This window comes from Anabrus simplex, chromosome 1 (assembly GCF_040414725.1).
Source record: "Anabrus simplex isolate iqAnaSimp1 chromosome 1, ASM4041472v1, whole genome shotgun sequence".
NCBI classification, from domain to species: Eukaryota; Metazoa; Arthropoda; class Insecta; order Orthoptera; family Tettigoniidae; genus Anabrus; species Anabrus simplex.
Genome location: NC_090265.1, coordinates 589,876,448 through 589,893,535, shown reverse-complemented (window position 1 = coordinate 589,893,535; position 17,088 = coordinate 589,876,448). Strand labels below are relative to the sequence as shown.

The 17,088-nt window shown below is 42.1% G+C and overlaps 1 protein-coding gene across 3 annotated transcripts in view; it reads left to right on the top strand.

The window, feature by feature from the left end:
- LOC136870609 (uncharacterized) overlaps positions 1 to 17,088 on the top strand; it is a 162,486-nt gene that overhangs the window by 94,247 nt on the left and 51,151 nt on the right. The gene's annotated exons all lie outside the window — the stretch shown is intronic.

The window sequence follows — 17,088 nt, the reverse complement described above, 5'->3', positions numbered from 1 at the left end:
GAAATAATGCAGGATATTATCAAATTATATAAATAAAGGGATTATTCATTACTGTAAGATTATTTAAAACAAAGTTCAACATATTTTATTTGACTGCTTCCGTGGTTAAACGGTTAAGCTGCTGAATTGCGAACTGTACACCACATAGTTGTTCGTACTTAAAATTGGTTTCATTTTTCAGTAACTGCAGAACTATACTCTGTAACATATACCGAAATCTCGGTTATAATAATTTATTCGATTAAAACACAGGAAAACATAGGCCTACGAACAGTATTGAATTAAAAAAACTGTAGAAGTAAAGTTTGAAAAACATCAAACCACACAATTGATAAGTCTGTTATTACCTTCGCGCAAAGAACTGACTTGTTATTACACAAACATTGTTGTTGAATAATGTGTGAGAAAAGTTAAATGTTCAGCAACATTTGTGCATAATACGATCTTAGATACACTACGTATCAAGTGAGTATCATTTTCTAACTAATATATGATATTTTTCTATCAATTTTCACCGCTGTGATTAATTTTAAATAATTTGGCGCAGGTCTTTTTTGAGGAGCCTGTTGCGGTGTTGCGAGAGAAGGCAAGATCAAATATTTCTTACAGCTGTACACAATTATAATACCTGCTGCTACATGCAACCAAGTGGCAATTATTCCTATTTCAACTGATTCTACCAAACCACCCTGACCAGTTCCATGCGGAGTGACTGACATTAGGCTATATACAGGATGAAGCGAAATCCGTGCACTCGGGCGTCGCAGCGCGACTCCTCACATGCCAGCAATGAAAAAATGTCTCTTACAAAAGTTCGTCCTACGAGTATATCCCGGAGGGAAAGGTCGTTGGAGAGTGGCATTCTGGCAACCCTGTAACCACATGTAGAATAACTACCTCTGTTAGCACATATTAGTCTGTTGTACAGTTGGTGCAGTGGATAGAGTTTGGGGTAGCATGCAGGAGGTCGAGGGGGTCGATCCTGGGTTGAGGAGTATGTTTTTTATTTCGTAAATATAGTCCATGTGGTATGGTATCTGGCATCTTAATCGTCAACAGCGATTGCAGCGGGTCCTCTAGAAACCATTTGCACTTACATACTACGATCCTAGAAATGCACGAACATTCGATTTTATTGGTCAGCTTTGAAATACGCCCTTTCCACGTCGTGGGCTTGGATTTATACACACCACTTCATCTGTACTAGATGCGTTACAATGTGTTCAGCGTTACTAAATTTTGTAAATGTAGGATACATGTAACCTAAGAAACGGTGTCTCACTGTATTACAGTATGTAATGTCCGATGGAAATTAGCAAAAAAAGTGCGCCTCAACCCAGGATCGAACCCTCGACTTCCTGCACGCTAACCCAAAACTCTATCCACTGCACCAACTACACAGCATGACTAGTTTGTGCTGACAGAGGTAGTTACCCCACATGTGGTTACAGTGTTGCCAGATTGCCACTCGTCAACGTTCTTTTTCTGCCGGATATACTCGCAGGACGAACTTTTGTGAGAGACATCTTGTTATTGCTGGCATGTAAGGAGTCGCGCTGCGACGCCCGAGTGCGCGAATTTCGCTTCACCCTGTATATACAGTATTTGCAAAGAGTCTGTGGGGCCCTTAAAGACTCAGGCCCGCGTGCAATGCAGGCTCTGCACGCCGTAACGTTACGCCCCTGTATCATACCCGTAATCTATACAGGATGTATCAGTGATGATAATACAAACTTTCAGGGATGATGGAGGACAGCAAATAGAGATATGGAACCATATTCCGGAAACGATCGAGTCAAAAGTTAGCAAAATTCTACTCATTTAAGTCCGTTTACCTGCAAAAGTTTCACTAGCTGCTCCATTTACAACAAATGTACGAAATGGCGTCCCCCTGCGTCAATGCAGGCATGGCATCGTCGCACAAAGTTCTGTCATACCTGCTCGAATATCCCCGGTGTCGTTTGAACAGCATCGCAGGCAGCGAGAATTCTTGCCATCAGATCCTCTTCAGTCTCGACAGGTGACTCATACACAAGGCTTTTCACATGGCCTCACAAGTAGAAATCAAGTAGGGTGAGATTAGGTGAACGAGCGGGCCACGAAACAGGACCTCTTTCTTCCTATCCACTTTGCAGGGAATGTCTGATCAGGTGTTCACGAACCCCCAGTCCAAAGTGAGATGGGGCTCCATGTTGGACGAAGGGCAAGGGGATGTGTTCCAGGAACGTGGGTAATACAAAGTGTTTAAAAAAGAATGTACGTATTTCTAATGCATGTATTTATTAAACTGTAAGACAGACGAATATGAAACTTTACACACACATATTTACGAACCTCTCAAGTTCAGATTACATATGTCCTCCATCAGCGACACGAACAATATCACATCGATACTCAAATTCCTCCCATACTCGGGCAAGCATCTCCTTCGTCACTGATGTTATGGCAGCACGGATCCGGTTCTTCAACTCTTCCAGGTTCTGTGGGAGTGGTGGTACATAAACGTTATCTTTAACGAAACCCCACAGGAAGAAGTCACAGGGTGTGTCAAATCAGGTGACCGTGGAGCCCAGCTGAGACATGCTAAGTCGCCAGCTCCTTGACGACCAATCCAACGGTTTGGTAGAGTATCATTCAGATATTCACGCATGTGGCGACTCCAGTGAAGGGGTGCTTCCGTCTTGTTGAAAAATTAAGTTGTCTTCGTGCAGCCTCCGAGGGAGAATCTCGTACATGTTCTGTGAACATTGTGTTTGTTCTCCTGACCACTAACATGGAAAATCGCTTCATCACTGAACACAATGCGTTGTGCGAAAGTGTTATTGCCAATAGCATCAAGAATCTCGTTACAAAATGCCACACGTTTGCGTTTTGTCATCAGGACGCAGAGCTTGTAACAGTTGTAACTTGTACGGCTTCATAACCAACCGACGTCTCAAAACACGCCAAATTGTTGTTGTAGGCAGTTGTATCTCCCGATTGGCATGATGAGTTGATTTTGAAGGACTACGTTGGAAAACAGTTTCAATTCGTGCAACATTTTCTTCAGGAACACGAGGGTGGCCAGGACTCTTTCCTTTGCATACACATCCTGTATCTACAAACTGTCGATACCATCTGCGAATATTCCACCCATTCCGAGGATCAATTTGGTTCCTCAACCTGAAACGTCTTTGCACTGTAATAACGGAATTGCACCTCGCAAACTGCAGAACACAAAATTATTTCTGCTGCGGAGTAGCCATTTTTAAACATATGACGGTTACCAAGCAAAACAGAGGAAAACTGACATCTAGCGGCTATGAATATAAACTAGACTAAGTATTCGTTTCTCCAATAGCCGAACGGAGGCGGAGCGATCGATTCATTCTGATATTCACGCATGTGGCGACTCCAGTGAAGGGGTGCTTCCGTCTTGTTGAAAAGTTAAGTTGTCTTCGTGCAGCCTCGGAAACAACCAGTTTTGTAACATAGCGAATATTAATATACATATTACAAAGTATTATATTGTCCAAACACCCTGCATTTATCTGAGTACTGCTAGGTACACTGCTGTTGTTAAGAATAGAGGGACGTTAAGCAACTTGGATTATTAATAACTTTTGACTCTAACGTTTTCTGACTACGGTTCCTCATCTCAAATATATCCATTTGCCATCCTCCATCATCCCTGAAAATTTGTAACATCATCACGAATACATCCTGTATATGTTGCATACTGCATGCTTCATATTGTTCCATGTTATATGCAAAGCACACCCTGGAAAAATATCCAGTAACGACCGAACGAGTGAGATGACTTTGTAGTACGAGTCGAGTAGCCGTAAGTCTGCATTCGGTAGATGGAGAAAGCGTGGTTCTCTATTTTCATTCCAGACAAACTCAGAGGCTGTTTACTAAGCATTTGCGGTTGAATAAGTTTGACTGGCTTCGTAACTCTAGTCGTATTTATTTTTATGGAAAAGTGTGGGTGTATGGCAATATATTCTTAAGGATAAAATCTGTTACACTAATCTCATAGTCGTTGCATGAATGCTGAAGTGCAGAATTCTAAGTACGTTTCTCTTTTTTGTTTTTGTTATAACTCTTTTATAAAGAAGAAAATCAAAGAGGAATCCAAAAAAGGAATAAAAATCCAAGGAGAAAATGAGATTTGTCATTGATATTGTTATTTTATCTGAGTCTGCACAAGATCTGGAATAAATTGCTGAGTGGTATTGGCATTCTAGGAGAAGGAGTACAAGATGAAGAAAACTCCAAAACAAAAGTAATGGAGTGCAGCCAAATGAATGCAGTGGGTTATTTTACGTGTCCCAAGGTGGTCAAAATCGATGAAAGAAGAGGAATAATGCTATTGGTTTCACGTCCCACGAACTAATTTTACGGTTTTCGGAGACGCCGAGTTGCCGGAATTTTGTCCCACAAGAGTTATTTTACGTGCCGGTAAATCTACCAACACGGGGCTGACGTATTCGATCACCCTCAAACCTTTGTAACATCTCTTTAAGGAGACGAAGAAGGCTGTATCAGCAGCTTACTGAGTTTGAACGAGGCAGTGTAATAGGGCTACGGGAAGGTCGATGTTATTTCTGCGATATTGGAGAAAGGCTTGGCGGGGATGTACACAGTGCGCGGTTAGGGACGCGCAGCTGTGAGCTTGCATTCGGAAGATAGTGCGTTCGACCCACTCCCCCCTGTGGGTGGGGACGGTACAATAACACCCACATTTATCCCCTGCCTGTCGTAAAAGGCGACTAAAACGGGTTCCGGTGGTTCTTAAATTCGGATCGTGGATTGGCGACCACGGGGCCCTCAGCTGAATCCTGGTATTGCTTCCACTTACTTGTGCCAGGCTCCTCACTTTCATCTATCCTATCCGATCTCCCTTGGTCAACTCTTGTTCTTTCCGACCCCGACGGTATTAGGTTTGCGATTCCTAGGGAGTCTTTCATTTTCACACCCTTCGTGACCCTTGTCTTCCTTTGGCCGATACCTTCATTTTTTGAAATGTCGGATCCCCTCCATTTTTTGCCTGTGATTAATGTTATATAGAGGATTGTTGCCAAGTTGTACTTCCTCGTAAAGCAACAATCACTACAACCACCACCTAGTCCCACTGTCAGGAGTCCTGAAGATAGTTTTCCGTGGTTCCCATTTCCACACCAGGCAAATATATACAGAGCATCAGTGTTGGCAACAATGGTGACGGGAAGGTGCTGTTTCAAGAAGACCGGGGTCCGGCCGCACACGGACCTCTACGGAGTGGGAAGACTGCCGTATTCGCCTCATGGCTGTGTTAGATCGTACTGCATCTGCAGAAGCCATTAGAGCTTCAGTTGGCACCAGAATGACACAACGAATTGTAACAAATCGATTACTTGAGGGACAGTTCTGAGCCAGACGTCCTGTAGCGTTCATTGCACTAACTCCGAATCGATGCCATCTGAGACTTCAGTGGCGTCAAACTAGAACTCATTCGAGGGCGGAGTGGAGATCTGTTGTGTTCTCAGATGAGAGCCGTTTCTGTCTTGGTGCCAGTGATGGTCGGTAAGGAGGAGTCCAGGTGAGCGGTTGGAACCAAGGTGTCTGCGGCATCGACACCCTGGACCTACACTACGAGTTATGGTCTGGGGAGCGATATCCTTTGACAGCAGGAGCACTCTCGTCGTCGTCCCAGGAACCTTGGTAGTGGATTTGTACGTTAGACTGGTGATTGAACCATTCATTCGCAGTATTTATGTCAGTGTTTTCCAACAGGATAATGCTCATCCTCATACCGCTGCTGTCACCCAACGTGCTCTACAGAGTGTCGACCAGTTGCCTTGGCCTGCGTGATCATCATATCTTTCACCCATTGAGCACATATGGGGTACTAGCGAGATACCCGTGCTTCGCTACGGTATTATACGCAAATTTATAATTGAATGCTTAACGTTTTATATATTATCCGCCGAAATTCGCGATCTGACTCCTTTCCTGAGAGAATCTGCCAAAATTCGCGATCTGACTCGTTTTATGAGAGATTACGGCAAAGTTCATCCCATTTTTCAATCTTTCTTTCCAGCGATCGACTTCGTACTTCCCGAGCTACCTCCAGGTATTCTGCCCGGTCAGTTGGGTTCCTAAATCTTTGCCATCTCTTCCTATCAGCATTTTTAATATGGATCAAATCCTTGAGGGGATCCGGCTTGGTGTCGTCTTGAGTGCCTTGGCGGTACTGAACCCGCGACCGGCCTGCATTCGTAGTCATTACCCGGCCAGCACCCGTTTCCAGCGCGGCCCGCTCATTTTGACGACGGTCCAGAACATTATTATTATTATTATTATTATTATTATTATTATTATTATTATTATTATTATTATTATTATTATTATTATTAGATGTTCTGGACCCCGCAGCAATATGCGAGACCGCTACTTGGCGGTAAATTACATCTGCTGCCATTGTCATTGCTGACAATGTGACCAGCACCATTGTCGCGCGTAGGCAAGTGCGCGGGATTTCTGGCGATACGAATGATATACTTCCGTGCATTATTGACCTTATTATAGAGGTGAACAATTGCACGGAAAATATTACTCCTATCGTTTACTTCAAATCTGTTAATTTTTTTTTTTTATTTGCTAGGAGAATCTACTGTAATCTAACTTTAAGTTCTCGAAAGGGAAATATGGCTCTTGAAAACGAACCCAGGAAAGATTAAAAACGATCGGTTTATGATTAGAATCAAGTACATTATGAACAGTAAAATCAATTGGTCTCAACTCATTTTTCACCCCACCGCCGTTAAGTTGATTTACTCCCTCCCCCCAAAAAAGAAGGCGTGTTTCTTATTGTTTAAATGAGATTCCAAATACCAATGTTCACGTCTGTTACCCTCAGTTTTGAGATACAAGTATCCCCATAAAAGGAATTAACTTTTTTCACTTCCTTTCACATTCCCCTCCCCCTTAAGTGAATTTTTCGGGAGGAAATATTTTTTCTTTATTAGTAAAGGATCTTCTAAATATCAATTATCACGACTGCAACATATTATGTTTTTGAGATATGTCCCCTCATAAAAGGAATTAAACTCCTTTTCACCCCCGCCCCCAAGATGATTTTCCTCCAAAAATGCGTTCTTGCATCCGGGAGATAGTGTGTTCAGACCCCACTGTCGGCAGCCCTGAAGATGGTTTTCCGTGGTTTCCCACTTTAACACCAGGTAAATGCTGGGGCTGTACCTTAATTAAGACCACGGCCGCTTCTTTCCCATTCCTAGGCCTTTCCTATCCCAACGTCGCCGTAAGACGCTACGTCGGTGCGACGTAAAACAAATAGCAAAGAAAATACGTTTTTTCTTTGGTATTTGGGTCTCCTTTAAAAACAGTTTTCACGTCTCTAACAACTTTAGTTTTTTTAAGATGTAAGTATCCTCAACAATTAATTTTCAATTCTTTCACCCCACCCCATCATTGAATTTTCCGAAATGAAAGGAATACCTGTTTCTTTACTTTTAAAGCAGATTCCAAATGCCAGTTTTCTCGTCTGCAACATCTTTCGTTTTGGGGATAATAGTATCTTCATACAAATAATTCTACTAATTTATCAAATCCCCCCACCCCCACCCGCTCATTCCTTCAGGTGGATTTCCGAAAAAAATACATATGACTTTATTTTTAAAGGAGATTCCAAATACCAATGTTCACGTCTGTAACATCTTCAGTTTTTGAGATATCAGTATCCTAATTAAAAAACTCAACCCCATTTTCAGTCATTTTTACCCCCACCCAAGTGGTTTTTCCGCAAACAAAAAATACATGTTTATTTTTAATGGAGATTTAAAATATCATTTTTCACTTCTGTAACATGTGAAGTGTTTGAGATATACTGTAGACATGCTCATTTTAAAATTTCACCCCCTTTTCAGTTTCCCTTAAGTGGAGTTTCCGAAAACAAATCACCTATGTTTCTTTACTTTTACAGGAGATTTCGAATATATTTCTTGCGTCTGTAACATTTTTCGTTTCTGAGATATTCCAAAAACCAAAAATACGTATTTCTTTATTTTTTAAAGAATTTCCAAATACCAATTTTCAGGTCTGTAATATCTTCCGTTTCTGAGATATAAGTATCCTCACTAAAGGCATCAACCCATTTTTCATCCTTTTTCACCTCTCCTAGTGGGATTTTCCGAAAACAAAAGAATACGTGTTTCTTTATTTTTAAAGGAGATTCTAAATACCAATTTTTACATCTGTAAACTTTGAAGTCTTAGATACACTGATTTTAAGAATTTCTAAAAATTCACCCCACTTGTCACTCCAGTTTAACCCCCGTTAATTGGATTTTCCAAAAACAAAAAATACGTATTTCTTTAAAGGATATTCCAAATACCAATTTTCAGGTCTGTAATATCTTAATTTTCTGAGATACAAGTATCCTAATTAAAGGCATTTACCCATTTTTCACCCTTTTTCACCCCTCCTAGTGGGATTTTCCGAAAACAAAAAATACGTGTTTCTTTATTTTTAAAGGGGATTCTAAATACCAGTTTTCATATCTGTAAACTTTTGAAGTTTTGAGATACAGATACACTAATTTTAAAAATTTCTAAAAATTCACCCCATTTGTCACTCCTCTTTAACAAACATTAATTGGATTTTCAAAAACAAAAAAGTTACGTGTTTCTTTTTAAAGGAGATTCGAAATACCAATTTTTTCATCTGTAAAGTTTAGAGATATAGATACACTCATTTTAAAAATTCACCCTCCTTTTCACCCCCTTAGCGACGGAGTATCCAAAAATCCTCCTTTAGCGAGCACCTACAGTGTAAGATAAATGTATCTTCAAAATTTCATTCCTTTATGTCCAGTAGTTTTGGCTCGGCGATGATAAATGAGTCAGTCAGTCAATCAGTCACGACATGTTCTTTTATATAGACTAGCTGTTACCCACGGCTTCGCTAGCGAGGATTTCGTAAGTCGATAAAATGAATTGTTCCTCGGTACTGCACTAAGACATTATCTAAAAATCCCTAAAGTATAAAAACTCGCCGAAAAATTGCATTTTATTTACGCCAGAACCTCTTTGTAAACCACGTTTGTGGCATTGACTTTTGGGGCTAAGATGTCCAAGCTACTGTTAGAGCTAAATCCGGAACATGCGACATGGAACTCTACATGTGAAAAACAGTTTAAAGAAGGGGGTTTCTTTATTTCTAAAGGAAATTACAAATACCAATTTTCACGCCTGTAACATGTTAAGTTTGAGATATACTGTAGATATACTCATTTTAAAAACTGCCCCACTACTTGGCCGAGAGTTGATCGTTGAGGCCTTCGGTTCACAGGGTTCCGGTTTCGATTCCGGCTGGGTCGGATATTTTAATCGCGTGTGATTAATTATTCTGGCTCGAGGACAGTTTGTTTGTGTTTGTCTTAACACTCTCCTCTTCATATTCACTCAACACACCCACATTATCAACCACAATAGAAATACGCAATAGTAATTACATCCCTACACATAGGGTTGGTGTCAGGAAGAGCATCCAGTCGTAAAACAGCGTCAAATCTACATGTGCGACACAGTTCGCACCCGCGACCCCACAGGTGTGGGAAAATCAGTAGAAGAGAAGATACTCATGTTAAAATATCACCCGCTTTTTAAAAATGTTTCATCCCCTTAAGTGGATTTTCCGGAAAAAGTGCGTTCATTTACTTTTAAAAGAGATTGCAAGTACGGCCTACCAATTTTAACGTCTGTAACATCTTTCGTTCCTGAGATATATGTATCCTCATATAAAGAATTTAACTCCTTCTACACTTCTTTTCAACCCTCACCCCTTAAGTGGATTTTCTGAAAACAAAAATTAGTGTTCTTTTATTTTAAAGGTGATTCCAAATACAATTTTTTTAAATGTCTGTAACGTGTTAGGTTTTTGTGATATATTGTAGATAATCTCGCTGCTGTAAGCATACTGGAGCTGATGGTACCATGGTTACGGCAGTTCATTTCTTTATCCGATTCCCAGAGCAGGGGTAGTGTGGTGTCAATATCTCAATAACGGTTGGTTTTAGGGCCTTAAAACATGGTTTTCGGGCCCGTAGGGCTTACCGAGTTTTGTTCTTTGCCTCAAGGGGCTTAAAATGAGCTTTATCTTGTCCTTGTACGACAAATTCGATATTTCGCCCTATTAGCCTAGTATTTTTATATCTCCCCACGTCGCCCCCTCCCTCGAATTGTTTTGAAAATAAAATATAGCCTATTGCACTCAGTGATAATGTATCTTTCTATTAGTGAAATAATTTATAGAATCGTTCCAGTAGTTCCTGAGATTAGCCATTACATACAAACAAACTTTACCTCTTTATATTAGTATAGATTCTTCTTCTTTAAGACGCCGTCTCCGAGCGGAGGTTGGCGATCCACGTAACTAGCTCTGATCTTGACAGCGCAGAATGGTATGCCACTTCTGAAGTACAGCAGTAACATCTTCGAAGGTCTTTCAGCCATGAATTTCTTCTTCTCCCAACAGATCTCTTCCCCTGTATCTTCCCTTCGATAATAAGCTGTAATAACTGATACCTCTCATGATATGTCCTAGATGTTGCGTTTTCCTCTGTTTTATGGTGAGCAGTAGTTCTTTTTGCTTTTTCATCCGACGAAGGACCTCGGCATTTGAGATTTTCATTACCCAGGATATCCGCAAGAGACGGTGATACAGGAACATTTCGAAGGCATCAATACGTTTTTCTATGATTGGATCCAGAGTCCAGCTTTCACATCCATATAGGAGAACAGAAAATATATAGCAGCGGATCATACGAATTCGTAGTTGGAGACTGAGATCTGACATCACAAAGAATTTCTTCATGGTAATGAATTGTTTCCTGGCCTGCTCAATTCTAGATATTATCTACTGTTTGGAGTTACGTTGGTCATCCAAGATGGTACCCAGATTTGAGAGAAGACACTTGCTCAACGACAAATCTGGCATCATTCAATACCGGTATTAACGGTTGCTAATTTGACTGACCCAAGTGCAACAGGCATGGAATTCCATCCCACAAAATGACATACGGCACCTGTACGATACAGTGCATGCACGTTTGTATACTTACTTGCATTCGAAATCGCGACGAGTACAGCAGTCACGTACCACCATGTCGCATTTCTTCTCGCGCTTACTTGAACCTGTGACGTGGAAACTATAGCCTCTTAAGACTCAAGGCCAAATTGAAATATTTTTAAAAAAAGGTTAATTTTTAAATAGCTCGTAGATAACAAAATAAGATAAATTTGCAAAAATAATATTTTAGGCGGGGGGCAAACTTTGAGGGTTATGTGGGGTGGGGGTAATTTTGACATTTACTTCATTTTTTCTGTTAAGTTTGATATTCTTTTTCTTTCTTTCTTGCTTTCTTTCTTTCTTTCTTCCTTTCTTTCTTTCTTAATCCGTTTAACCTCCAGGGTTGGTTTTCCCCTTGTACTCGGCGAGGGATCCCACCTCTATCGCCTCAAGGGCAGTGTCCTGGAGTATGAGACTTTGGGTCGGGGATACAGTTGGGGAGAAGGATCAGTACATCGCGCAGGTGGCCTCACCTACTATGCTGAACAGGGGCCTTGTGAGGGGATGGGAGGATTGGAAGGGATAGACAAGTAAGAGGGAAGGAAACGATCGTGGTCTTAAGTTAGGTACCATCCCGGCATTACCTAGAGAAGAAGTAGGAAACCACGGAAAAGCACTTCGAGGATGGCTTAGGTGGGAATCGAACCCCGCTCTACTCAGTTGACCTCCCGAGACTAAGTGGACCCTGTTCCAACCCTCGTACAACTTCTCAAATTTCGTGGCAGAGCCGGGAATCAAACTCGGGCCTCCAGGGGTGGCAGCTAATCACACTAACCACTACACCACAAAGACGGACGAAGTTTGATATTAAGGGGCAAAATACGATATACCTGTAAAAACAGTATTTTTGAAATATTTGAGAGAGGTTCTAGGGTTATTTTTGGTTGTATCATATATGGTACGTTCGGGACTATATCAAGTTTTGATATTAACACCGCACAGCCACCTATACCATGCAATAGAAGAAGACACAATCATTACAAACATACAACGCAGAATGTATCACCACAAGTTACACTAACTGTCTGAGTCAGAAAACAATAAAACACATGACGTATCAGATATGATATACACTGACTGACAGAACAAATGCAACACCAAGAAGGAGTGGTTCGAAAGGGATGAAAGTTGGGGAAAAAACAGAGACGGCACGGACGAATAACTGATGTTTATTTCAAACCGATATGCAGGTTACACAATGCGCACGGCATCGACTCAGTAGGATGTAGGACCACCGCGAGCGGCGATGACGCAGAAACACGTCGAAGTACAGAGTCAATAAGAGTGCGGATGGTGTCCTGAGAGATGGTTCTCCATTCTCTGTCAACCATTTGCCACAGTTGGTCGTCCGTACGAGGCTGGGGCAGAGTTTGCAAACGGCGTCCAATGAGATCCCACACGTGTTCGATTGGTGAGAGATCCGGAGAGTACGCTGGCCACGGAAGCATCTGTACACCTCGTAGAGCCTGTTGGGAGATGCGAGCAGTGTGTGGGCGGGCATTATCCTGCTGAAACAGAGCATTGGGCAGCCCATGAAGGTACGGGAGTGCCACCGGCCGCAGCACATGCTGCACGTAGCGGTGGGCATTTAACGTGCCTTGAATACGCACTAGAGGTGACGTGGAATCATACGCAATAGCGCCCCAAACCATGATGCCGCGTTGTCTAGCGGTAGGGCGCTCCACAGTTACTGCCGGATTTGACCTTTCTCCACGCCGACGCCACACTCGTCTGCGGTGACTATCACTGACAGAACAGAAGCGTGATTCATCGGAGAACACGACGTTCCGCCATTCCCTCATCCAAGTCGCTCTAGCCCGGCACCATGCCAGGCGTGCACGTCTATGCTGTGGAGTCAATGGTAGTCTTCTGAGCGGACGCCGGGAGTGCAGGCCTCCTTCAACCAATCGACGGGAAATTGTTCTGGTCGATATTGGAACAGCCAGGGTGTCTTGCACATGCTGAAGAATGGCGGTTGACGTGGCGTGCGGGGCTGCCACCGCTTGGCGGCGGATGCGCCGATCCTCGCGTGCTGACGTCACTCGGGCTGCGCCTGGACCCCTCGCACGTGCCACATGTCCCTACGCCAACCATCTTCGCCACAGGCGCTGCACCGTGGACACATCCCTATGGGTATCGGCTGCGTTTTGACGAGGCGACCAACCTGCCCTTCTCAGCCCGATCACCATACCCCTCGTAAAGTCGTCTGTCTGCTGGAAATGCCTCCGTTGACGGCGGCCTGGCATTCTTAGCTATACACGTGTCCTGTGGCACACGACAACACGTTCTACAATGACTGTCGGCTGAGAAATCACTGTACGAAGTGGGCCATTCGCCAACGCCGTGTCCCATTTATCGTTCGCTACGTGCGCAGCACAGCGGCGCATTTCACATCATGAGCATACCTCAGTGACGTCAGTCTACCCTGCGATTGGCATAAAGTTCTGACCACTCCTTCTTGGTGTTGCATTTGCTCTGTCAGTCAGTGTATATAGGGTCACTAGAGGTTGATCAAATAAATTTTACCTAGAAAATTGCTTTGCCTAAATTGCATTCCTCTAAACTACCGAGTGAGTTGGCCGTACGGTTAGGGGTGCACTGCTTTGATATGCATTCAGGAGATAGTAGGTTCGAAGCTCACTGTCGGCAGCCCTTCAGATGGTTTTCTGTGGTTTCCCCATTTTCATACTAGGCAAATGCTGGGACTGTACCTTAAATAAGGCCACGGCCGGTTCCTTCCCACTTCTAGTCCTTTGCTCTCCCATCGTCGCCATAAGACCTATCTGTGATGGTGCGACGTAAAGCAACTTGTTAAAAAATCCTCTTCCTGGTGTTGGTGAATTTCATGTCCGGCTCCATGGCTACATGGTTAGCGTGCTGGCCTTTGGTCACAGGAGTCCCGGGTTCGATTCCCGACAGGGTCGGGAAATTTAACCATCATTGGTTAATTTCCCTGCCTCGGGGGCTGGGTGTGTGTGTTGTCTTCATCATCATTTCATCCTCATCACGACGCGCAGGTCGCCTACGGGAGTGAAATCAAAAGACCAGCACCTAGCGAGCCAAACCCTTCCTGGGATCTCCCAGCACTAAAAGCCATACACCTATTTCATTTTTAATTTTTTTTTTGGCGGGGGGATTTCATTTTACGCCAATTTATTTGTCATTTGTACCATTTCAAGTTACACGTTTGAAGACTGTTGGTAATATTGTAATAATATACGAAAAATTGTCATGTGTTGTTTTATTATTATTATTGTCATATTCTAATATCTCGTATCAGTTAAATCGTCTGAAATGTATAACTTTATGCTTGTTTAAGTTATGTTGAGTTAAATCTATGCAGAATTCAACTAATGTTTTCTAAAATTTTGCAGTCCGGCTCCATGGCTAAATGGTTGCGTGCTGACCTTTGGTAATAGGGGTCCCGGATTCGATTCCCGGCAGGGTCGGAAATTTTAACCATAATCGGTTAATTTCGCTGGCACGGGAGCTGGGTGTATGTGTCGTCTTCATCATCATTTCATCCTCATCACGACGCGCAGGTCGCCTACCCGTCGTCAAACCAAAAGACCTGCATCTGGCGAGCCGAACTTGTCTAGTGCAAGAAGTTTGTACATTTCTCAACAGATGTCGCTACTATAAACTTATGTCGTGCCCTCTGGGGTGAAGATTAAGCATTAAAATTCAAGGGAAATTTTGTATGTAAAGGTTTCCTAAACTGGAATGCTAGTTTTTGTTTTTTCATGTTCAAAAGTTTACAACTTTTCTATCTCTTCCCGCCAACTTAGGATGTTGGCCAATGAAAAAATTTGTACATTTGTTTTTCTACCAATCAAAATTTTCTGGTATTTATTTGATTATCCAATAAGAATTGGGGGTGGGTCAGGGCCTTAGCCCAGAGTTTTCTGGAACTTTCCCTTCGACTATAAAAGCTGGTACATTTTTCGGACCAGGTGGTCTTAGTGATCGCTCCAGTCTAGAGTTTGTTTATAAAGGAGGCGGAGACGCCTCGTCCATCTTTGGGAGGTCTACCAGCTCAAGGTAATGGCAGATTCAATATAATCATGTGATAGTCTTTGAAAACTAACTCGAGTGGAAGGTTCCATGTCCTAGTAATGTAACTTTTCTTTTCTCCAGTGTAAATTTCAGACTAGTCGAAAGAACTTTACCGAAATTAGGAAATAGAGAGTGAGGTACCTTCTAGAATTCCCTTTCAACTGGCTTTTGAGGTGACTATGATTTTGTAACCTTTTCTATGTTATAATTTCCGTAACTTAAATATTCTATCCTTCTAGTCACCTCAGTAGTATGGGCTTAGCCTCTGTAACGTCGGGTCATAAGCCCAACTAGGGGTTTTATGCATTTAATTACAGTAAATTTCTACGAGTGCAAGAGATCGCCTCCTTTCCAATTTGGTTTGTGGGCCAGTAAGTTAACCTTTTGTTTTTACCAAAGGCCTTGTAGAATGGGTACGTGCTCCCCCTGTTAAAATCTTTTTTTTGCTATTTTGCTTTACGTCACACCGACACAGATAGGTCTTATGGCGACGATAGGACAGGAAAGGCCTAGGAATGGGAAGGAAGCGGCCGTGGCCCTAATTAATGTACAGCCCCAGCATTTGCCTGGTGTGAAAATGGGAAACCACGGAAAACCATCTTCAGGGCTGCCGACAGTGGGATTCGAACCCACTATCTCCCGGATGCGAGCTCATAGCTGCGCGCCCCTAAGCGCACGGCCAACTCGCCCGGTTCTGTTAAAATCGATGCCATTACTTTTCATGTTAAAGATACCAGACTGTTCAGCTATTATGATAGTGAAATTTTGTGAAATGTAGGCTATGCCTTTGATAGACTTGAAAAGTGTAAATTTTCGGAAATAGATTCCTAAGTGTAAAATTGTAGAGCAAAGAAGCTCTTCCTATTAATGCAAAGGTTGAATATCATAATGTTTGGAGAGTTGTCTCCTAGATAATTCTATGGAGCAAAGGTGCTCTTGTAAGATATATTATTGAATGGAACAGTGGTTACTCTTGTCACATTGGCAAGGTTGGAGCTTCAAGCTAGTATTGTTAACTAATGCTGTTTAATTGTTCTATGAATTCATAATATTACTTCTCGAGATCATTTTTGTACCTGAGATTTTGTTATTCGCTTAGCGAATTGTTTTTGTTAAAATTTAACATTTGAAAAGAGAAAAGAAAAAAAAGGGGATAGAAATAAAACCGCCAATTTTAAAGTTTTAAATCAATCTTTCAGTTTTCTTATATCCACCCTTTCATGCCCGCACCTTCTTTCACCTCTGTAAAACAAGGTATCTCCGTAACAATTATTATTATTATTATTATTATTATTATTATTATTATTATTATTATTATTATTATTATTATTATTATTATTATTTGTTACAGAACCGCAGTGTAGGAGTAACATGCCTACCTCTTTCCTTGAGGGCCAAGGTTCGATTCACGGCCATTCTAGATCCGTATTTTAAATTTGTGACAGAGTGTTAGCCTCGTAAGTGTTATTGACACAGCGAACTTAGTCGAGAAAGCAAAGCGATACGACTGAGGATGCCGTGACGTTGATTACGTGGTACTCCAGTATCATCAATCGATCTGACGTCTTGGCAGTTGAAGCACTAGTGGACTGCTGCGCTATTATTATTATTATTATTATTATTATTATTATTATTATTATTATTATTATTATTATCATCATTATTATTATTCCAGTCCGTTGACTGAATGGTCAGTGTAGTGGCCGTTGGTTCAGAAAGTCTTCGGTTGGATTCCCAGTCGGGTCGGGGATTTGTTCTAGTTCGGGGACTGTGCTTTTTTGTCTTAATTACACCTCTTGTGCGACACAGATCACATCTATGAACCCGCCACGGTGCGGAAAAAGGAGGGAAAGAAGAAGATAACGTTTGTTTTGGTATAAGAATAAAACAAAACCCCATGGCGCAACAGCCCCAAAGGGC